This window comes from Theobroma cacao, chromosome 5, assembly GCF_053813885.1.
Source record: "Theobroma cacao isolate CCN51 chromosome 5, ASM5381388v1, whole genome shotgun sequence".
Classification (NCBI taxonomy): Eukaryota; Viridiplantae; Streptophyta; class Magnoliopsida; order Malvales; family Malvaceae; genus Theobroma; species Theobroma cacao.
In genome coordinates, this window is record NC_142643.1 from 35,793,786 (window position 1) to 35,814,989 (window position 21,204).

The 21,204-nt window shown below is 32.1% G+C and overlaps 1 non-coding gene across 1 annotated transcript; it reads right to left on the bottom strand.

The window, feature by feature from the left end:
- Nucleotides 1–1,875: 1,875 nt before the first annotated feature.
- LOC148762821 (small nucleolar RNA R71) lies at nucleotides 1,876–1,982 on the bottom strand. Its single transcript, XR_016026775.1, has one exon. It is a non-coding gene; the product is annotated as a small nucleolar RNA R71 (small nucleolar RNA).
- Between the last annotated feature and the right edge of the window lie 19,222 nt (nucleotides 1,983–21,204).

Here is a 21,204-nt window from a genome sequence, read left to right on the forward strand (position 1 = left end):
CACTTGATTCCTTGAAAAATCACACTTTTTCTTTGAATTTTCTCACTCTAGGGTTTGTTCTTATTTCTCTCTCTCTCCTGGTTTGGCTGATCACTATGGGAGAAATGGGCTGATTTTTTTTGCCTTTTTATAAAGAGATAATAAAATAATAAAAACATGACACATGGCATTTCCTTATTGGTTCAAATTTTAAATATTTAACTTTTAATTCTATAATTCTCCACCACACATTTCTCATGTTTATCCATTTCCATGATGAATAAAATCCCTTGGTCTGGACAAATGTCGATGTGAAAATTTACCGATTTGCCCCTAGGGTGACAAAATTACCATTTCGCCCCTATACTCCAAATTATACCGGAATTAAAATTTTTCACTTCTAAACTTCAAATCGTACTCCAATACTCAAATCATACTCCAATAAGTCAAATGGGGCCAAAAAAAATCTTTTCTAAAAATTTCCATTTTGTCCCCAAGTGGCAAATGACCATTTTGCCCTTGGATAGTGAAAATTTCGGTTTGACTCCAAATTGATCCTCGAACTCTGAATTACCATTTTGAGTCATCCCTGAACTGTGAAACTCTTAATTTCACCTTAAAATTCTTATTTGAACTAATTCGAGGCTTAATCGACTTAATGATACCATTAGGGGCAATATCGTCTTTTAACGATTTCTCAAACTTCCTAAATATGTGACCATTCTATTGAGCATGTAAATGACATCATAATTATTTTATAGAACAGGGTTTGACACGTAGTCATATTAGAGCCTGAACTTAATGAATCTATTTTAATTTCAATTCGTATAGAGATATAGTGTTTTGAATAAAATAGATAATTTTTATAAGGAGTCGGGAGACCTTTATAAATAATGGAAGACTCTAGGTTAGCAATTCCTCCCATTGAAATAAGTTGAGGAAGAGAGTTAACATTTAGATGAAGTGTGAGGGATATTGTAATCCTAGGCTTGTTTGATTTTATTTTTATCGGACTTATTATTACTTTGATTTTTCTTTTTAGTTTAAATTTTGGTTAATTAGTTTAAGGTAATTAACTTAGTTATTTGATTTTGATTGTTTGGATAAGATTAAACTGTTATAATTTTAGTACTTAGTAAAATTTTAGATCAATTCTCTATGGGATCGATACTCTACTTACTATTATACTATCTTTTCGATATGTATACTTGCATAGGTAAAAATTTAATTGACTAGTTTTTGGCACCGTTGTCAAGGAATTGTTTCTATAATTTTTACTAATACTAATACCAAGCAATTTAGTCTTACTTCAAATTTTATTTTTCTTGTTTTAATAATAGTTTTTGTTTGCTTGCGGATATCTTTGGTCATTGTATGCAAAAAAGAAACAACTTGAATCTTGTTCCTTTTGATTTTGAGATAAAAAGAACTTTCAAAAAACATCGAAGGGAAAATTTGCAAGTTACAACTTTAAATCAGTCAATGGCTGAGGATAACAACAACAATGGTAATAATGCCATTAATCTGGTTCCTGAAGAAAATAGAGCATTGCAGGATTATGTTGTTCTTTTTTTTTTTTGCAAGGCTTGCACCAAAGCATTAGAAGACCTTCCATCAATGCAAATAATTTTGAAATTAAACCAGCTTACATTCAAATGATTTAGTCTTCAGTCTAGTTTGGTGGGTTACCAAGTAATGATCCTAATTCTCATTTGGTTAATTTCCTAAAAATTTACGATACTTTCAAATATAATGGAGTAACTGATGATTCTATCAAATTGAGATTGTTTCTGTCTTTTCTTTTTACGGATAAAGCAAAGAGCTGGCTCAATTCACTACCCAATGGGTCTATTACTACATGGGAGGAGCAAAATTCTTTCCACTTGTAAGACTGCAAAGATGAGGAATGATATCACCTCATTCACACAATTTGAGGGTGAATCCTTGTATGAAGCTTGGGAGAGATTTAAAGAACTACTTAAAAGATGTCCACATCATGGAATTCCTGATTGGTTACAAGTTCATATATTCTACAATGGGCTAGTTGGTTCAATAAAAACCATAATTGATGCTGCTACTGGTGGGGCATTAATGGAAAAGAATGAGGCAGATGCTTATAATCTGTTGAAAGCGATAGCTTCAAATAATTACCAATGGCCTTCAAAAAGGTTTGGTCTAAGAAAAGCTATTGGAGCTTATGAAATTGATGCACTTAGTGTTTTAACTACACAAGTGGCTACGTTATCTAAGAAGTTTAACACACTGGGAGTTCATGTGGTTCAAAATTCATTTGTAGTATGTGAGATGTGTGGAGATGGCCATTCAAGTGATCAACGTCCATACAATTCTGAATCAATCCAATTTGTGAGGAACTTTAACAGGCAACAAAATAATCCATATTCCAATACATATAATCCTATTTAGAAAAACCACCCAAATTTTTCATGGAATAGCAACCTAGGGCCTTTTAATAAAAAACCCATCATGCCTCTTGGTTTTCAACAACAAGCTAGACCACCAATTCTTGAAGAAAAGTTCCAAGTGAAGAACTTCTCTTGCAATATGTATCAAAGAACGATGCTATAATTTAAAGTTACGGAGCCTCCTTGAGAAATCTTGAGACCCAAATGGGATAGCTTGCTAATTCCATCAACAGTAGACACTAAGGTGCCTTACCTAGTGACACACAAGTCAATTCGAAAGTAAGGAACAATGCAATGCAATTACCTTTAGGAGTGGAAAAAAAAGTTGAAAGGGTGAAAGAAAAATGTGGATGATGAAGAGGTAATTGTTGAAAAAGGAGTTGAAGAGGAAAAAAAAGATAATGGGAAAGCTAAAAATCAAGTTAAGTCTTAAGCAAATTATCCTCCACTACCATTCCCACAAAGGCTGCAAAAGCAAAAGTTGGATAAGTAGTTTGAGAAATTTCTTAATGTCTTCAAGAAGCTTCACGTCAATATTCCTTTTGCTAAAGCTTTGGAAAACATGCCAAGTAATGTTAAGTTTTTGAAAGAGATCCTAACTAATAAGAGGAAGTTGGAAGACTTTGAAATAGTTGCACTTATTGAACAGTGCAGTGCTATACTTTAAAACAAGCTTCCACCAAAGTTAAATTTTTCTTTACCTTATATTATTGGAAAATTTAAATTTTCTAAAGCTTTGTGTGATTTGGGTACTGGTGTTTCAATTATGCCTTTGTCAATTGTTGAGAAAATTGGACTTGATGAGATACAACCTACTATAGTTTCTTTGCAATTAGCCGACATAACAATTAAATACTTGTGAGAATGATTGAAGATGTGTTAGTTAAAGTTGGGCATCATTACATTCCGATAGACTTCATTGTGCTTGGGATAGAAGAGGATGTGAATATTCCTTTAATCATGGGATGACCATTATTAGCTATTGCTGGTGCAATCATTAATGTCAGGGAAGGCAAGATAACTTTTAAAGTTGGAGAGGAGGTAATGGAGTTTAATATTTTCAATGCAATCAAGTATCCATATACAAATAGTTGCTATGAAGTGGATTTAGTTGATGAAGGCAAGGTTAAGCCTATTTCTCCGTCTATTAGTGAGCAAGCACTAATCTTTGAGTTTAAGCCACCACCTCCAAATATTAAACCCAACAATGTTAGTATTAAAATTATTATAGTTTTGATTATGACAAAATGATCAAATTTGCTTGAACATTATTTGAGTGATCCTTGACAAGTTCTTGAAATGAACTCCCATACATTTGTTCTTTCGTAGTTACAAGCTTGACTCTTGAAGTTATTGAACTATATCTATAAGCTTGTATGACTTATGTGTATGAGTGCTTATGATTCCCATTCATTAAAGTTTGATTTAAAGATTAAAGAAAATCTAGATGTATTCATTAAGGGAGAGTTTTAAATCTCTTTTTTAATAATGATAAAAAAAAAGAGAAGGAAGACTAAGTTAAATAGAGTTTGATAGGTCTTCATGTTTAATTTATGTGTGTGATGCTTTATTATGATTTTGTTGAATATTATGTGCTAGTTATTATGGATATTCAATGTATCTTGTTTTGTTACTATGGATGTTATAAATATGTTATTGCAAATCTTTAAAGAAAACTAGATGCATTAACTAAAAAGGAACAACTCATTACGCATAAAGATTTGAACCATTCATATTGAACATAGACATTACACTCTTGATCTAGGAGTGTTTTGTTATTATCAAAAATAAGAGAGAGAGAGTGTTGACTCCATGTGTTTTTGATGATAACAAAACATTCCCATTCATTGGTGTCTAATTATATTATTTAAGTGTGCAGGAGAAAGCTTAAATGCATTAATATATTTGGTATTTGAAAGCAAGTCAAGATGCTTATTCAGTTGCAATATGGGTTAATTAGTTAAACAAGTAAAGAAGAAAGAGCCTTAATGAAGATAGATTAGTCTTAATAGATTAACACAGATCCTTAATCAATTAAAGCAATTATGAGAGCTACACTAAGGACAGACAAAAAGGTCTTAACTGGTTAATACAGAGTTTAATTAGTTAAGCGGGTGTTGGATGCAATACATAAGCCTTTTAATCGAGTAAAAGAAAATAGTTAACTAGTTAAAGGTCAAAGTTAAAGTGTCAAGAAGCACCAAAACTTAAATTCAAATTCAAAATATTAATGATCATCTAAGGCACCAAACCAAAAGATTTAAAGTTAAAGAATTCTTAATTGGTTGGAGCCCATTTTAATCAATTAAAGATTAATGGAAAGAAGCTTCAATTAGTTAAAAGGAGTAGTAATCTATTGAAATGAGGTTGGTCAAAAACTGTGCTTGAAGGTGCTTGAAAACAGAAAGTTATTAATTAATTAAAGCTGCCGTTAATTGGTTAACATAGAGAAACAATGTGCAAGTTCGATAAGACTTAATGGGTTAAAGCTTGCCTTTAACCAGTTAATGAAGTATTGTATGCACATTTGAATTTACGCACAAAAGAACAAAATAATGGCCAGAAACGGCTAGTTTCTATCTCTAACGGCTAAAAGTGATTTTTCAAGTATTTAAATCCTTTCCAATAGTAAAAAATAATATAGAAAAGCTATCTAAAGTGATTTTGAGCTTAAAAGATCCAAAACCTTCTCTTTACACTTGTATTTCACTATTTTCCTTTGAAAAAGTATTTGAGCTTAAATTTGTACACCTTAGAGATTAATTGTACTTTATCTTTTCTCTATTTCTTGTTTACTTAGAGTGTGAGAGACACTCTAAAGGGTTGATCAAGTTTGGGTCAGCTTGGTTGTTGTTGTAAGTTCTAACTTAGCCTTAGAAAAGTTAGTTTTGGGTTTTGGTTGATCCCGTGAAAAACTATTGTTAAAGGTTGTGCCGAGCTTGTGAAAAGCCATTGTGAAAGCTTGGTGGAAGCTTAGGAATTCCACTAATTTTTCAAGTTAGATAAGACTTAGTGGTGCTTGAAAACATAAAGTTATTAATTAATTAAAGCTGTCGTTAATTGGTTAACATAGAGAAGCAATGTGCAAGTTAGATAAGACTTAATGGGTTAAAGCTTGCCTTTAACCAGTTAATGAAGTATTGTATGCACATTTGAATTTAAGCACAAAAGAACAAAATAATGGCCAGAAACGGCTAGTTTCTATCTCTAACGGCTAAAAGTGATTTTTCAAGTATTTAAATCCTTTCCAACAATAAAAAATAATATAGAAAAGCTATCTAAAGTGATTTTGAGCTTAAAAGATCCAAAACCTTCTCTTTACACTTGTATTTCACTCTTATCCTTTGAAAAAGTATTTAAGCTTAAATTTGTACACCTTAGATCAACTAGGAGATTAATTGTACTTTATCTTTTCTCTATTTCTTGTTTACTTAGAGTGTGAGAGACACTCTAAAGGGTAGATCAAGTTTGGGTCAGCTTGGTTGTTGTTGTAGGTTCTAACTTAGCCTTAGAAAAGTTAGTTTTGGGTTTTGGTTGATCCCGTGAAAACTATTGTTAAACGTTGTGCTGAGCTTGTGAAAAGCCATTGTGAAAGCTTGGTGGAAGCTTAGGAATTCCACCGATTTTAGTAAATTGGTTTGAAAATACTTGATTGGGAGATCAAGATAGTGGATGTAGGACAAGGGGACCAAACCATTATAAATCATTGCACTTTGTCTACTTTCTTTTATTTTTCTTTTATTCTTAACTCTAAAATCACTCCTCCAACAAGCTTTAAACTTCCATTTTCAAATTCCCTTGATCAGCTCTTTTCTTGGAAAGAATTTTTCTGTTATTTCAAAAGTGCTATTCACCTCCCTTCTAACACGTTTTTTGGGACCAACAAAAAAGTCATCGAAAGAGCATCCTCCACCACCATCTAATTGTCTTTTTGAGGTTGGACAACAAGTAGTATTACTTTCTCGATCATACTTCACGCTTTTTCCATGGAAACACAAAGAAAGATGGTGGGGTCCTTTAAAAGTAGTAAAGGCTTATCCTTGTGGAATAATTGAGATTGATAGTGAGGATATGAGCACATTCTTGATTAATGGGCTAAGCCACATGCCATATTTCAAGGATGAAGAACTGCAAAAAGGGGTGCTATAGTCAAGCTAGTGACTATAAACAAGCGCTTCCTAGGAGGCAACATAAGCTTTCTAACTTAATTTGCTTACTTTAATTTATTTTATTTTCTTTATTTATTATTTATTGTCATTAATTACTAATTTTTTTTCTTCTTGTAGGTGTCCCATTAAAAAAATAAAAAAATAAAAAGTTAAAAAAAATAAATGGCTGCTTACTTTCTTTTGCAGATGATCCACCCAATGTTGCTAGACTTGAAGATGATGATAACGAGGAAGATATCTAGACCGTTTTCCTTCTATGGCTACTTTAAAAGGGGAGTTTTCGTTTTTGTTTTCTTTTATTTTTATTTTTCTTTTTCTTTAAACATTAGGGACAATATTTCGTTTTAAGTTTCGGGGGGTGTCTTTAGTTTATTTTGTGTCGTTATTTTTTAAAATTGTTGGTCTTTATTTATCTTTATTTGCTTTATTGTTTTGCATGTTTAGTTAGTTTTTATTTTTAGCTTTTATAATTTTTTTAAAAAATTGAGATAGTTTGCACTTTATCCATGATTTTTCCAATCCTAAAATGATAATTTGATTATCTTGTGATTCTTAGCTTTTGAGAAACATATGGCTATGATTTAGTTTTATGTGATATTCTTGTGTTAGCTTTATTTTAGAATGTGACTTTTAATAATTTGAGCGCCATATTTTTTTTACTTAAAATTTTTATGTGATTTAGAGAAAGTTTATGTTGATGAAAAGTATAGTGAATTCAAGAATTCTAAAATTTGTTTTATTCTATCTCGAGGTAAAATCTTAGATAACACTTAGGATAAGAAATGATTTATGCTATCTTTGTAAAGTTTGAGCTTTTTTAAGTTTACTTTGTTATATTTATCCTTAGTCATCCTTTTTAACCTAATTTACGTCTTCTTGGTAAATACACGATTATGTTAACCTTAGTCTATTTATTTAAATCCAACAATTTGAACTTTTCACCCTCTAAGTATTTTAATCTTTTTAGAGAGTGATTTGAGCTTAAGGATAAATTGAGGGAGAAAGGTGAAAAAAAAAAACAAAAACAAAAAAACAAGATGGTGGCTGCTAGAAAAATTATCCCTTGTTTGTAATTGTCAAAAATAAGCTTGAGAGTTAAAACAAGAAAAGAAAAGAAAAGAAATAAAATGTGTTGTACAAAGAAAAGTATACTTTAAGTTTGGGGGTGCTATAAAATTTTATTAAGCTCTTTATAGGTCCTAGATTGATTAAGTGTTTAGGGTGAATGTGAGTATAAAAATATCCTTTATCATACCTTGACCCTAGCCTTACATTATAAGCTTAATAAAAACCTATTGTTCCTTGAATAAGTATTATTCTACACTAGTAGAGAGAGAGATGAAAAACAAACTTATGGGATCCTTGTACTAACCTATGCTTAGATTTGGCATAAACTAATCCGAATTGCATGATATTCTTTGTAAGAGATTATTCACACACACATAGGAAGTCTATTAGAAAAATAAGTTTTCACTTGAATTAATACTTGACTATAAAAATTAGCTGTATGCTACCTTAAGTTGGAATTAAAGATAATTTCTAAGAGAAAAATTGAGAAATCATGCTTTGATACTTCTATCTCTCAAAAAAATTCTTTTATGTTTTATTCTCTTTGACTCGAGGACTAACAAAATTTTAAGTATGGGGGTGTGATAATTCTAATTTATAGAATTATTTTATTCTAATTTTGTTATTAAATATTAGCTAAGTCCTTAATTTCAATTATAATTTAGTTATTTTTATTTATTTTTATAATTAGTTTATTTTTAAATGAGTTATTTTAATTTTATGTTTATTTCCTTTAATTTGGTTATTATTTATTGGGTTTTATGTTTTTGTAGGAATTAAGGGAATTGAGCTTAATTTTGAAAAGTAAGGTGTTGAAAGACTTGGAAGTCTGCTTGCATATGCTTCAGTTTTTTAACCATAACTCGCACTATAAGATTTCAAATGATGTGATTCTTAGACTATTGAAAAGTTAAGAGACAAACCTAAAACTTTCATGAATATCACTTTGCCCATTTTTGCCTCAAAGATAGAGAAAATCATGTCGAAAAATGATAAGGCGTACTATTGCGGGAATAGAAATTTGAAAGATGATATTTGATTTTTGGGCCCTCATTACAATTTGACGCCCAATTAGAATCATTAGGTTAACTTAGGGGATTTTAGGTTAAGTTTGTTAGTATAAATAGGATATTTTTATGAAACATTAAAGGAGAAAACCCTAAGAGATTCAACAAGCTAGAAGTTGAGGCTAAAACTTGGAGAGTAAGGTTGCAAATATTTGTTTTGTTTTCTTCCTTAGCTTTTATTTTTCTTGTTACTCTTAATGGTTAAACTTCACATATTTTTATTTATCTTTGCACTTATGAGTAACTAATTTTATTTTTCTAGGATTGCAATTGAACTCACATGTAATCCGAATTTTTAATCTCTTTCTTGCTTATCTTTAATGGGATTTAAATTGTTTATTTCAATTTGTTCTTAATGCTTTTAATTGCTTGATCACCAATTAAATTGATTTAGGAACCTAAACAAATTTGGGAAAGAGGGTTTAGTGTAAACTAAAATTGGGATAGCATATGATTATATTAATTGATTTGCGTATAGGATAGAATATACCTATAGGCCACATATAGCTAGATTAGAGCGTGAACTTAATGAATCTATTTTAATTTCAAATCATATAAGGATATAGTATTTTGATTAAAATATATATTTTTATAAGACGAGACCTTTATAAATAATTGAGGACTTTAGGTTAACAATTCAACCCATTGAAATAAGTTGAGGAAGAAAGTTAAGATTTAGATAAAGTGTGAGGGATATTATAATCCTAGGCTGGTTTGATTTGATTTTACTCGAGTTATTATTACTTTGATTTTCCATTTTTAGTTTAAATTTTGGTTAGTTAGTTTTATTTAATTAATGTAGTTATTTGATTTTGATTGTTTAGATAAGATTAAATTGTTCTAATTTTAGTACTTAGTAAAATTTTAGATTAATTCTCTATGGGATCGATACTTTGCTTATCGTTATACTATCTTTCCGATACGTATATTTGTGTAAGTAGAAATTTAACAGACATTCATAATAACTTTTAAACAAGTAAATTAATCAACAATTCAAGTAAAAAAGCATGTAATCTAATCAAGGCATATTCATAATGCCTAGTTCTCCTTTAATATTATAAAAAGCCTCTTTATTTAATGGCTTAGTAAATATATCAGCAATTGGTCTTGAGTATTTACATATTCTAAAACTATATCTTCCTTTTAAGCATGATCTTTAATGAAATGATGTTTAATTTCGATGTGCTTTGTTTTAGAGTGATGAACATGGTTTTTGGTGTGGTTAATAGAACTAGTGTTGTTACATTTAATGGGAATCTTTTTCATTGTAATGCCATAGTTCTCTAATTGTTGTTTCATCTAAAGGATTTAGGCACAACAACTACCAACTACTGCATATTCATCCTCAGTGGTAGATTGTGCTACACTATTTTTGCTTTTTAGAGAACCAAGATATCAACATTTTCCTTAAAAATTGACAAGTATTGGAAGTACTTTTGCTATCTATTTTACAACCTCCAAAGTTAGCATTTGAAAAAAAGTGTAAGTCAAAAGAGGAATTCCTTGGATACCAAATACTTAAACTAGATGTCTTCTTAAGGTACCTAAAAATTCTTTTAATTGCACTTAAATGAGACTCTTTAGGAAATGATTGGAATTGAGCACATAGACCTACACTAAAGTTTATGTTTAGTTTACTTACAATAAGATAGAGTAAGGAACCTATCATTGGAGTAGAGTAGGCTCTGGTCAAATTTATTAACCATGTCCTTTGTGTATTTGGCTTGATTGATGAATGTGCCATCTTCCCTTTTCTTTATTTGCAATCCTAAAAAGTAGTTTAGCTCACCCTTCATGCTTATTTCAAATTCACCTTGCATTACTTTGGCAAATTCTTGACAAAGAGATTCATTAGTTGAACTAAATATTATATCATCAACATATACTTGTACCACTAAAAGATTTTTGCCCTTTCTTTCAATGAAGAGTATTTTATCTACCTTTCCTCTATCGAAGTCTTTGTTTATCAAGAATTTAGAAAGTGTCTCATACCAAGCCTTAAGAGCTTGTTTTAGAACATATAAAGCCTTTTTAACTTTAAACACATGGTTAGGAAAGGTTGGACTTTCAAAATCGAGTGGTTGTTCTACATAAACCTTTTCATTAATTTTCCCATTCAAGAAAGCACTATTCACATCCATTTGGAACAATTTAAAGTTCATGTAACATGCAAAGGCTAATAACATCCTAATGGCTTCTAACTTAGCCACGGGTCCATGAGTCTCATCATAGTCTATACCTTTTTTTTTACTATATCCCTTAGCTAGCAATCTAGCTTCGTTCCTAGTTAAATTGCCATGTTTATCCATCTTGTTTCTAAATACCCACTTTGTACCTACAATGGGATAATCATGTGGTCTAGGTACTAGTTCCCAGACCTTATTTCTCTCAAATTGATTTAATTCCTCTTGCATTGTTGAAATCCAATGTTCATCATTTAATGCATCATCAATATTTTTAGGCTCAATTTAAGAAATACAAGCAACATACTCACAAACATGTTTGGCTCTCGCTCTTTGCTTTACCCTTTGAGTGGGATCACCAATAATCTTGCTTTCATCAACTTATTTTCTTACCATGGGCTAGCTAGGTTCTTTTTCTTCAATGATTTGTTTAATATGTTACTCTTCTTCTTGTGATGCCTTTTCACCTTCTTTGGATCCTTCTTTGTTGAGATTAAGCTCTTCAACTTTCTCTTGAATGATACCTACATCATCATCATAATCTTCCTTTTTAGAAGAAAGGCTAGAATCATCAAATAACACATATATTGACTTTTTAACCACTAGTGTTCTCTTGTTAAATACTCTATAAGCTTTAGAGTTTAAAGAATATCCTAGAAAAATTCGTTCATCACTTTTAGCATTAAATTTCCCTAAATTATCTTTCCCATTATTCAATAATTAACATTTGCAGCCAAACGGATGAAAATATGCAATATTGGGTTTCTTGTTCTTATAAAGCTCATAGGGTGTCTTCTTTAGCATTAGTTTAACCATTACTCTTTTTATGATGTAGCATGAAGTATTAATGACTTTGACCCAAAGATATCTAGGTAAGTTATTTTCACACAACATAGTCTTAACCATTTCTCTTAAAGTTCTATTCTTCTTTTCAATTACACCATTTGCTTTGAAGTTCTAGAGGCTGAAAAGTTATCACCATAACCATTTTCATCACATAATTGTTCAAAACCTAAGTTTTCATATTCTTTGCCATGGTCACTTCCAACATTTGAAGTAACATATCCTTTTTCATTTTCAACTCTCTTACAAAATGATGTAAATACTTTTAGAGCTTTATCTTTGTGTGCAAGGAAGTAAACCCATGTAAACCTAGTATAGTCATCAATTACCAAACCATAATTCTTTCCACTTAAGCTTGTAGTTCTAATTGGGCTAAAAAAATTCTATGTGGAAAGGTTGCAATGCCATAATTGTAGTCACATTCTTTTTGGATTTAAATGAGACTCTCCTATGTTTACCTTTTGCACAAGTATATCAAAGTTTATTGTTCTCAAAATTTAACTTAAGGAGTTTTACCACAAGACCTAAAGATAACAATTTAGCAAGTGTGTTCATACTAACATGTCCAAGTTTCCTATGCCATAACCAAGCACTTTCATTCTTCCTAGCCATGAAACATACATTATTTGAAGACAATTCATCAAGATAAACAACATATGTATTGCCTTGTCTTTGACCCAAAAAATGAATTTTATTTGTCTTAACATTTATACCATGACAAATTAAGACTTCAAAAATGACTTTAAGACCTTTATCACAAAGTTGACTAATATTTAACAAATTATGCTTAAGACCATTAACAAACAAAACTTTTTCAATTTAAGAGGAAGAATTTTTAGCAATTGTACCAATACCTTCAATGTGACCTTTTGAGTCATCACCAAAAATTACATTGCCTTGCTTCCTTGGTCTCAACTCTTTGAATGATTCCTTACTACCGATCATGTGTCTAAAGCATCCATTATTTGTAAGAATACAGCAAAAGAGTGTGCGATCGAATCACACATGCATAGCGAAATAAAATGGATCAAAATAAAATGAAACATAACAAAAAATTTTTATGTCGCATCCCATGGATCTGTTTTGGAGTTTTAACACAATCGAACGAAGTAATATTCTAAAATAATATTACTTAGCCAAATGATGTGGTAATCACGATGGCACCTTTTTTTTTCTTTTGAACCTACGATACAACACAAGAAGGGAGGAGAACCTGAGCCACTCCATTGCTTGGCCTCCAATGGTTGCACACATTGTTGCACTAGAACCTTCTTCAAGGAGGGAGTTTTTCAACCACGTCAATGTGCTAGCAATGTGGATAATCGATTGCCCTCTTCGCTTTTCACTCACTCTTTACGTAATGCAACAAGAAAATCTTTTCTCTAAGAATTCTTACACAAAGGGTGGCTAAAGTAATTAGGTTTAGTGTATGTTCAACACTCACGAAAGAATGGATGAAGCGTGAGTATTTATACCTAGGTTAAAATAGCCTTGTTTTTTATTAAAGGCCTCAATATTATAACCATTTATAATATTGACCCCATGCTTAATTAAACTAATTTTAATCAAGTTCTTAGAGGTTAAAACCTAGTGAATGATTTAAGTCCAACTTAAATCATCATATTCCCAATTTAATCCTTATTGCAACTTATTGTGTGTGACCCATTAGGTTCCTAACATGTTGACAATGACCTTAAAATACAATCTATAAATTAAATTTAGGATTAAATAAATTCAAACTACTTTGAATTTATCATTGATCATATCAACCACTTAATGATCATAGACCATGAGCAGGATCTAGCAATCCATCATGGCCACTCAATTGTTAAGAGAGTCAAAAGGTTCTTCGACAACCTTTTAGTGTTTAGTCTATCATTGTAATTCATTCCCTTATCATATATCCCGAAAATGATAAGAGAATGGTGTAGTGTCTACTTTTATTGATCTCCATATTTATTTTTGTAGTTAGATCATTAGCTTTATAGAGACTTATGAAACTCATTTCATAATCTCCAAATCACCTTGGCCAAAGATTTGCTTAATTTAATATCAACCAAGAACTATTAGGAAATGTCTCCTTGAATCACTCAAGGTGATTATTCCTGTCTTGACCACTCATTTGCCTTCACGTGCTTCATGCTGTACCCAACATTCATCCTTTTTAAGCATCTTTGGTTAGGACCCAAAGAGATGAAGTCAAAGCATAACTCCACAGATAAGACAACTTGGTGTCTTAAGTCTAGGGAATACTTACATGACTAACACATGAGAAGTGTTCCATAGATACTAGTATAAGTTATGAAATGGACTTTTCATGATGGGTCATGTTTAGTGAACTTGCATTCTATGCAAGCACCCATATGTTAGCTCCAAGTATCTCTATACTTTAACTTATGAGATCAATTGCTTACTTCACAAGTAAGAAGTATAACATGTGCCAACCTTTGAGCATTATCAATGCCCTATCTTGATAATACAATAGCTAGGAACCATTTTTGGAATAGTGCTTTGATGCATAAGGATTTCACAATTATAACTCACTTATAATTCCTTTGCAATGCACATTTGTTTTAAGGGCTTTATCTTTATATGTTAAAGTGGCCAATTATAAAGCAACTTATGGATTAAGAAATATGTCTTATTGCATAATAAAATGTCATACTACATGAATTAGCAATGAGTACCCATTACAATCTATGTGATTGATGTTTAGGCTTATTCCAACATCTCCCACTAGCATTAAAGCCAATCACCCATGTATCTAATACCAATACCTTTAAGGTGACGATCGTGTTTCTGTTGTGATAGAACTTTAGCAAGAAGATCAACAATGTTATCCTTAGTGGGAACTCGCTCTATTCTTATGTCGCCTCTCTCTATGATCTCATGATCACATGGTAGTGCCGTAGTACATGTTTGGATCGTTGATGAGACTTTGGTTCCTTTGCTTGTGCAATGGCTCCATTGTTGTCACAATACAAGGGCATTGTGTCAACAATGCTAGGAACCACACCAAGTTTAGTCACGAACTTTCGAATCTAAATGGCTTTTTTCACCACATCGGACTAAGCTTTAGTTATAGAAGTGGCAATCGTTTCTTGTTTGGAACTCTTCCAACTAACTGCTCCTCCATTGAGAGTAAGAATATATCCACTCTATGATTAGCTATCATCCTTATTGGTTTGAAAGCTAGCATTTGTAAAACCTCTAACTTGAAGTTCACTTCTTCCATAGACCAAGAAAACATCCTTAGTTTTTTGCAAGTACTTTAAGATGTTCTTTATCGTTATCTAGTGACATTCTCAAAGATTAGCTTAGTATTTTCTCGTGACACTAAGAGTTTATGGTATATCAGGTCTAGTGCAGAGCATGGCATACATGATAGACTCTATGGTTGAAGCATAAGGTATTTTATCCATGTAATCCCTCTTCTATTGAGTCTTAGGATAATCATCCCGAGATAGGTGTATGCCATGCAACATAGGCAAGTTCCCTCTTTTGGAGTTTTCCATGCTAAATCACTTTAGCATCTTGTTTATGTACATGGATTGTGAAAGACCAAGTAACCTCTTAGATCTATCTCTATAGATTTTTATTCCAAAAATGTAGGTTGCATTTTCCAAATCCTTCATGGAGAATTGTTTAGATAGCCAAATCTTTGTGGATTGTAGCATTGATATATCATTTCCAATGGGCAATATGTCATCAACATATAGCATAAGGAACATAATAGCGCTCCCACTGACCTTTTTATAAACACAAGGCTCATCTTCATTCTTGATGAAATCAAACCCTTTGATTCCCCATCAAAATGAATATTCTAGCTTCGGGATGCTTGCTTTAGTCCATATATGGCATTTTGGAGCTTACATACCTTGTTGGCATTCTTTTTGGATGTAAAACCATCAGGTTGTGTCATGTACACTACCTTTTACAAGTTCTCGTTAAGGAATGCAATTTTTGACATCCATTTTCTAGATTTCGTAATCATGGTATGCAACAATTATAAGCAAGATCCTGATGGACTTAAGCATAGCTACAAGCAAGAAGGTTTCTTTAAAATCAACACCTTGTCCTTGTTTGTAACATTTCGCCACTAACCTTGCCATCCATATCAGTTTTTCTCTTAATGACCCACTTGCACCTAATGCGTTTTATCCCTTCAAGTGGATCTACCAAAGTCCATACTTTGTTGGAGTGCATGGCATCCATCTTAGATTTCATGGCCTTAAGCCATTTATCAAAATCAATGTCAAACATTGTTTCCTTATAGGTAGTAGGCTCATCTTGTATGAGTAAATCTATATATCTTTAATACTTTATGTATCTTACTAGACTTCCGGAGTACTTATGTTCCCTCAGCATTTGGTTGAGCATCAGATGTATCGACCAATGGCTCCGACTCCAAGGAGATATCAGTTTTTGGTTCTCATACTTCTTCAAGAATTATCTGGCTCCCACTAGTCCTTTTTTGTAGAAACTCTTTCTCCAAGAAGGTGACATGTCTAGAGACAAATACCTTTTGCTTGGTGCGTAAAAGTAATATCCACAACTTTCTTTAAGATATCCAATAAACTTACATTTTTTCGATCTAGCTCTTAGCTTATCGAATGTTGCATGCTTCACATAAGCCGTGCAGCCCCAAATCTTGGTATAAGACAACTTTGGTTTCTTACCATGCCATATCTCATATGATGTCTTATCCACTAATTTCGATGGAACCCTATTGAGGATGTAAGAAGCTGTATCTAGAGCATAGCCCCAGAATGATATCGAAAGATCAACCCTACTTATCATGGATCGAACCATGTCCAACAAGGTTCAATTCCTCCTCTCTAAGACACCATTAAGTTGAGGTGTTCTTGAAGGAGTCCATTGAGGGAAACTCCTATTTTCCTTTAGGTAATCCACAAATTCCTAGCTTAGATATTCCCTACCTCGATCTGATCTTAATGTGAGGATACTTTTGCCAGTTTGTTTTCAACCTCACTTTTGAATTCTGTAAACTTTTCAAAGGATTCAAACTTATACCTCATTAGATACACATAACCAAACATAGAATAGTCATCAATGAATGTAATGAAGTAGGAGTAACCTCCTCTAGGACTTGTGTTCAATCGACAGCATACATCAGTATGTATAAGTCCCAATAACAAACCAGTCCATTCACCCTTCCTAATAAATGGTGCCTTGGTCTTCTTACCAAGAAGGCAACACTCGCAAGTTCCATATGATTCATAATCAAATGGATCCAAATATCTTTGCTTGTGTAGCTTGGTTATCCTAGTCTCATTGATGTGACCAAGCCTACAGTGCTATATGTACGATTGGATTGGATCACCTTTCTTAGCTTTCTTGACCTTTATGTTGAGCATGAGCTTGTCTGGATCAAGAACATAGAGATCGTTAAAATGTAAGCCAACCCTATAATGTATTTCACCACAGAAGAACGTGCAACTATTGCCCTTAATTTTGAACTCCAAATCATCATATAGTGCCAAAAATGACATATATATATGATGTTTCGGGAGATCACCGGTACATAATAACAATCCCTTAGTTTCAGGACTAAGCCAGAGAGTAGATGTATAGAGGTTGTGCCTACAACTTGTGCAGAAACCTTTGCCCCATTTCTTACTGTTAGTACTACCTCCCCTTTAACCAATTTCCTACTATCTTCTAATATCTTTATGTCATTACATAGGTGTGATCCGCACTCCATATCTAATACCCAAGTCATGGGATCAAAAGTGGAAAAGTTTACCTCAATCATAAGCATTGTCATGGAGGAAACTTTAATAAGTTTTAACGTTTTTGACAATATCAAGTCAGCTAAAGAATCTTCCTTATCTTTGTCCATCTGATATAGATGTTTGAGAACTCTTCTCATAATGATATATCTATCCAAACATTTTGGTACAGATATTATTATGGCATCTAGTATGCCTTGTAGTGATATGTAGTTACCCATTTTAGCAACCTAGACATAAAAAAAGAGAATAATAAAAATTTGTTTATTTTAATCAATTAAGATGATATATTAAATCTTGAATTGATTACTCCCACTCTTTTCTTCAAGACAATAACCCTCCACATCATCTCGGAGTATCTCTACAAAGATTACTCTAGTGGGTCAGGATCCCATTTGTTTTATCATGACCTTAAGTTACTCAACAAGTCATAATAAATAAAATTAGGTAGATAACTAAGCTTATTAATTGTATCTAAAATCATTGCCTAAACACATCATATGTGTTTCGCCTAACCATTGCCTCTAAACTTGCATGGTCAAGTGTGACACATCCAAACCATGCAACTCTAGTTCAGTAAGACCCATTTCCATAGTAAAAACATACTCTTAATAAAGTTTGACCTTAAGTTACTTAACATGCTTTCAATATGAAGAGCTCTGGTTTTTCAACTGTAAGAGTGGAAGGGAACTAGATCATGCGTAACATGTGAGTCAATATTTTACGAGGAATTTTTGTTTAATTATAGGTCTCATCATTTTAAACATGCATAACATATATATTAAATCACATAAAATAAATCTATCGCATGTTTATTACTTAAGATGATTATGGACTTTACTAATCTAATTTCCTCAAGCCATCGAAGGAAATTAAGAGGTGAAATTCCTAGGGGATTTTATATCATATGTAACACAAGCTTGGGCCTACGTCCTCCTTTGATTTTCTTATCGCCTTGGATCTTTATCTTCGATTATATAAATTACTTTCCTAATCAAATCCTAATAAACTATTTACATAATTTATTTAGAAACCTCAAGTTACATTCAAGGGGAGTGAGATGAGAAAAGAATTTACAAACTGAGAGATTTAGATAAGGTAGGGTATGCAGATCCTATTTAAAATGATACCATAAAGAGTAAATTTTAACCATTCACACAAACACATTTGGGCCTTAGTCTATAATCATCCTCATACAAAATATCTTATAAACATATTAAAATTTCAAGGCAACGTGGTGACTGGAGGTCGTGGTGCTGATGGAGCTACCGCTGCAACATTGGGAGGATCGTGACTGTGGCAATGAGCTGGTGGGGTGCACTGTACAAATTCTCGAGAGCAAACTGCCATGGCATTGGAAAAGTAGCGCCGTAGCACCATTAATGTTTGCCACAGCGAAGCGGCACACCTTGGTTTCCAAAATTAAAAATCACGATGGGAAATTGGAAAGTAAGGCATCTTGCACATATTTTAGAGACTTTTTGAGATCATTTAGAGTAAAAAATGATAGTAGGTTTTTTTTAGAATTAGAGTTACGAATCAAGCAAGAAATCAAAAACAATTGAGAAAGATTTGAGATTAACTAGGCTTCAACATTAGTTTATTTTCTCTTTTGTGTTATACTTATTTTCTTGTTTTGAATTCATGGTTGAATTTCTTTGAATAATTTTTTATTTAAATATCATGAACTAATTTGCCTTTTTAGGATTGTGGTGGATTTCAACATGTAGTTTGAATATTTTTTTCTCTTTTATTTATCTGAATGGTTACAGTTTTACTTATTCAAATATGTTCTTAATACCTTTAATTGTCTGATCAACAATTAATTAAGTTGTGGATCTAATTGAAATTCAACAGAGAGATTTTAGGTTAAACTAAGATTTGAATAGTGTATGTTCACGTCACTTAGGTGATTTGATTCACGATACAGGCAAACATACGTCAATTGCCATACATAGCCAAATTAGAACATTTGCTTAATGAACTTAATTTAATTGATTCCAATAGACATATAGTAAACTAATTAAGTTAAGTATTTGTGCAATCATCTCCACAAAGACTTGTCCATAGCTTTGGATTCTAGGTTAGTAAAACACCGAAGAAAGATAAATAATAAGAGAAACTAGTGTTAGATGAAGTGTTGAATAAACTCATAATCATAGATCTTGAATCTACTACTTTTCTCAACATATTTAATTTCTATTGGTTAATTTAGTATTTATTTTAATTCTATTTTTTATTAGTTTTTTAATTTTTGGATTGCTTAAATAAGATTAAGTTGTTATAAAATTTTAGTAATTAGTGAAAATTTAGAAACAAATCCCTATGGGAATGATGCTCTACTTCTTCGATATTATTTTTTTACAATAGCGTGCACTTGAGTGAAAATTTAACAACAAATTACATGCCAAATAGTACCTAAACTTGAAGCTTCACCAAGCTTCTTTTCTTGCTCACAATAGCTAAGTATTCCTTACAATTCCTTCTTTAATGCTCGAGTTTGCCACAATGATGGCAAGTCCCTTTCTCATAGTCCTTGTGCACACCTCATTTTGGCTTCAATGCTTTCTTGATTTGGGACTCTACCTTCTTCCCTTTGTATGTTTTTTTCTTCTTGGGCTTCTTGTGAACCTTCAAAGATGAAACAAGAATTAAAGCTCCCTTGTCCTTTTTGATGGACTTTTATATCTTGTCTAGAATATTCAAAGGTTCAAAAAAATAGCTTCCAAATGGTTTATATGGAAGTTCAACATGAACTAAGTAAAGCTGTCAAGAAAAAACTAAAGAACTAAGTCCGTACTTAGCTTATGGTCCATCGCCAATCCCAATTGTTCAAGCCTTTCGATGAGCCTAATCATTTTCAACACATGGGCTTTAATAAAACTGCTTTCTATCATCTTGCATTGGAACAATCCCTTCGAGATATTGTATCTTGCAATGCACCATTCTTTACTCAATAACTCTCTAAAGTGAAACATCATGGTTTGAACATCCATGTGCTTATGTTGCTTTTGAAGCTCAAGAGACATGTTGGCTAGCATCACACATGCTACCTGATCATCATCATCTGTATGATGTTGATATGTATCCCAATCCTTAAAACTAGCATTATCAACAAAGAGTGGTGGAATAGAAGTGTCCAAAACATATGATTTCTTCTCCGGTTTCAAGACAATCTTGAGGTTTGGAAACCAATCCAAGAAGTTTAGGTTAGTGAGTTTGTTTACATCCAAGATGCTCTGAAGTGACAAGTTGTTAGCCATAGCAATATATATTATTAATCCTGAATAAATAAGCAATTTGAAAATATTATGCATAGATTATTTAAAATAAGGTTTTAATATTTTAAATAGCTCTTCCACTATTTTATTTGAAACGACAACCTTTAAAGTCATTTTGAAAAGACTCTTCTAGGATCTTTCTAGTGGATTAGGACATCATTCAACCTACCATGACCTTGAGTTACTCAACAAGCCATGGTTTGCCCAATTGGGTAGATAACTTAGTTTATTGATCACATCTATTATGTGACTCTTAGATTCAGTTAAGTGACAACTTTTTGCCTAATTTATTGTATATACTTTGCCTAACTATTGCCTCTAAACTTGCATTGTCAAGTGTGACACATCTGAACCATACAATTTTAGTTATGTAAAACCATCTCCATAGCAAAAACATACTTTTGATAAAGTTTGACCTTGACTTACTCAACAAGCCTT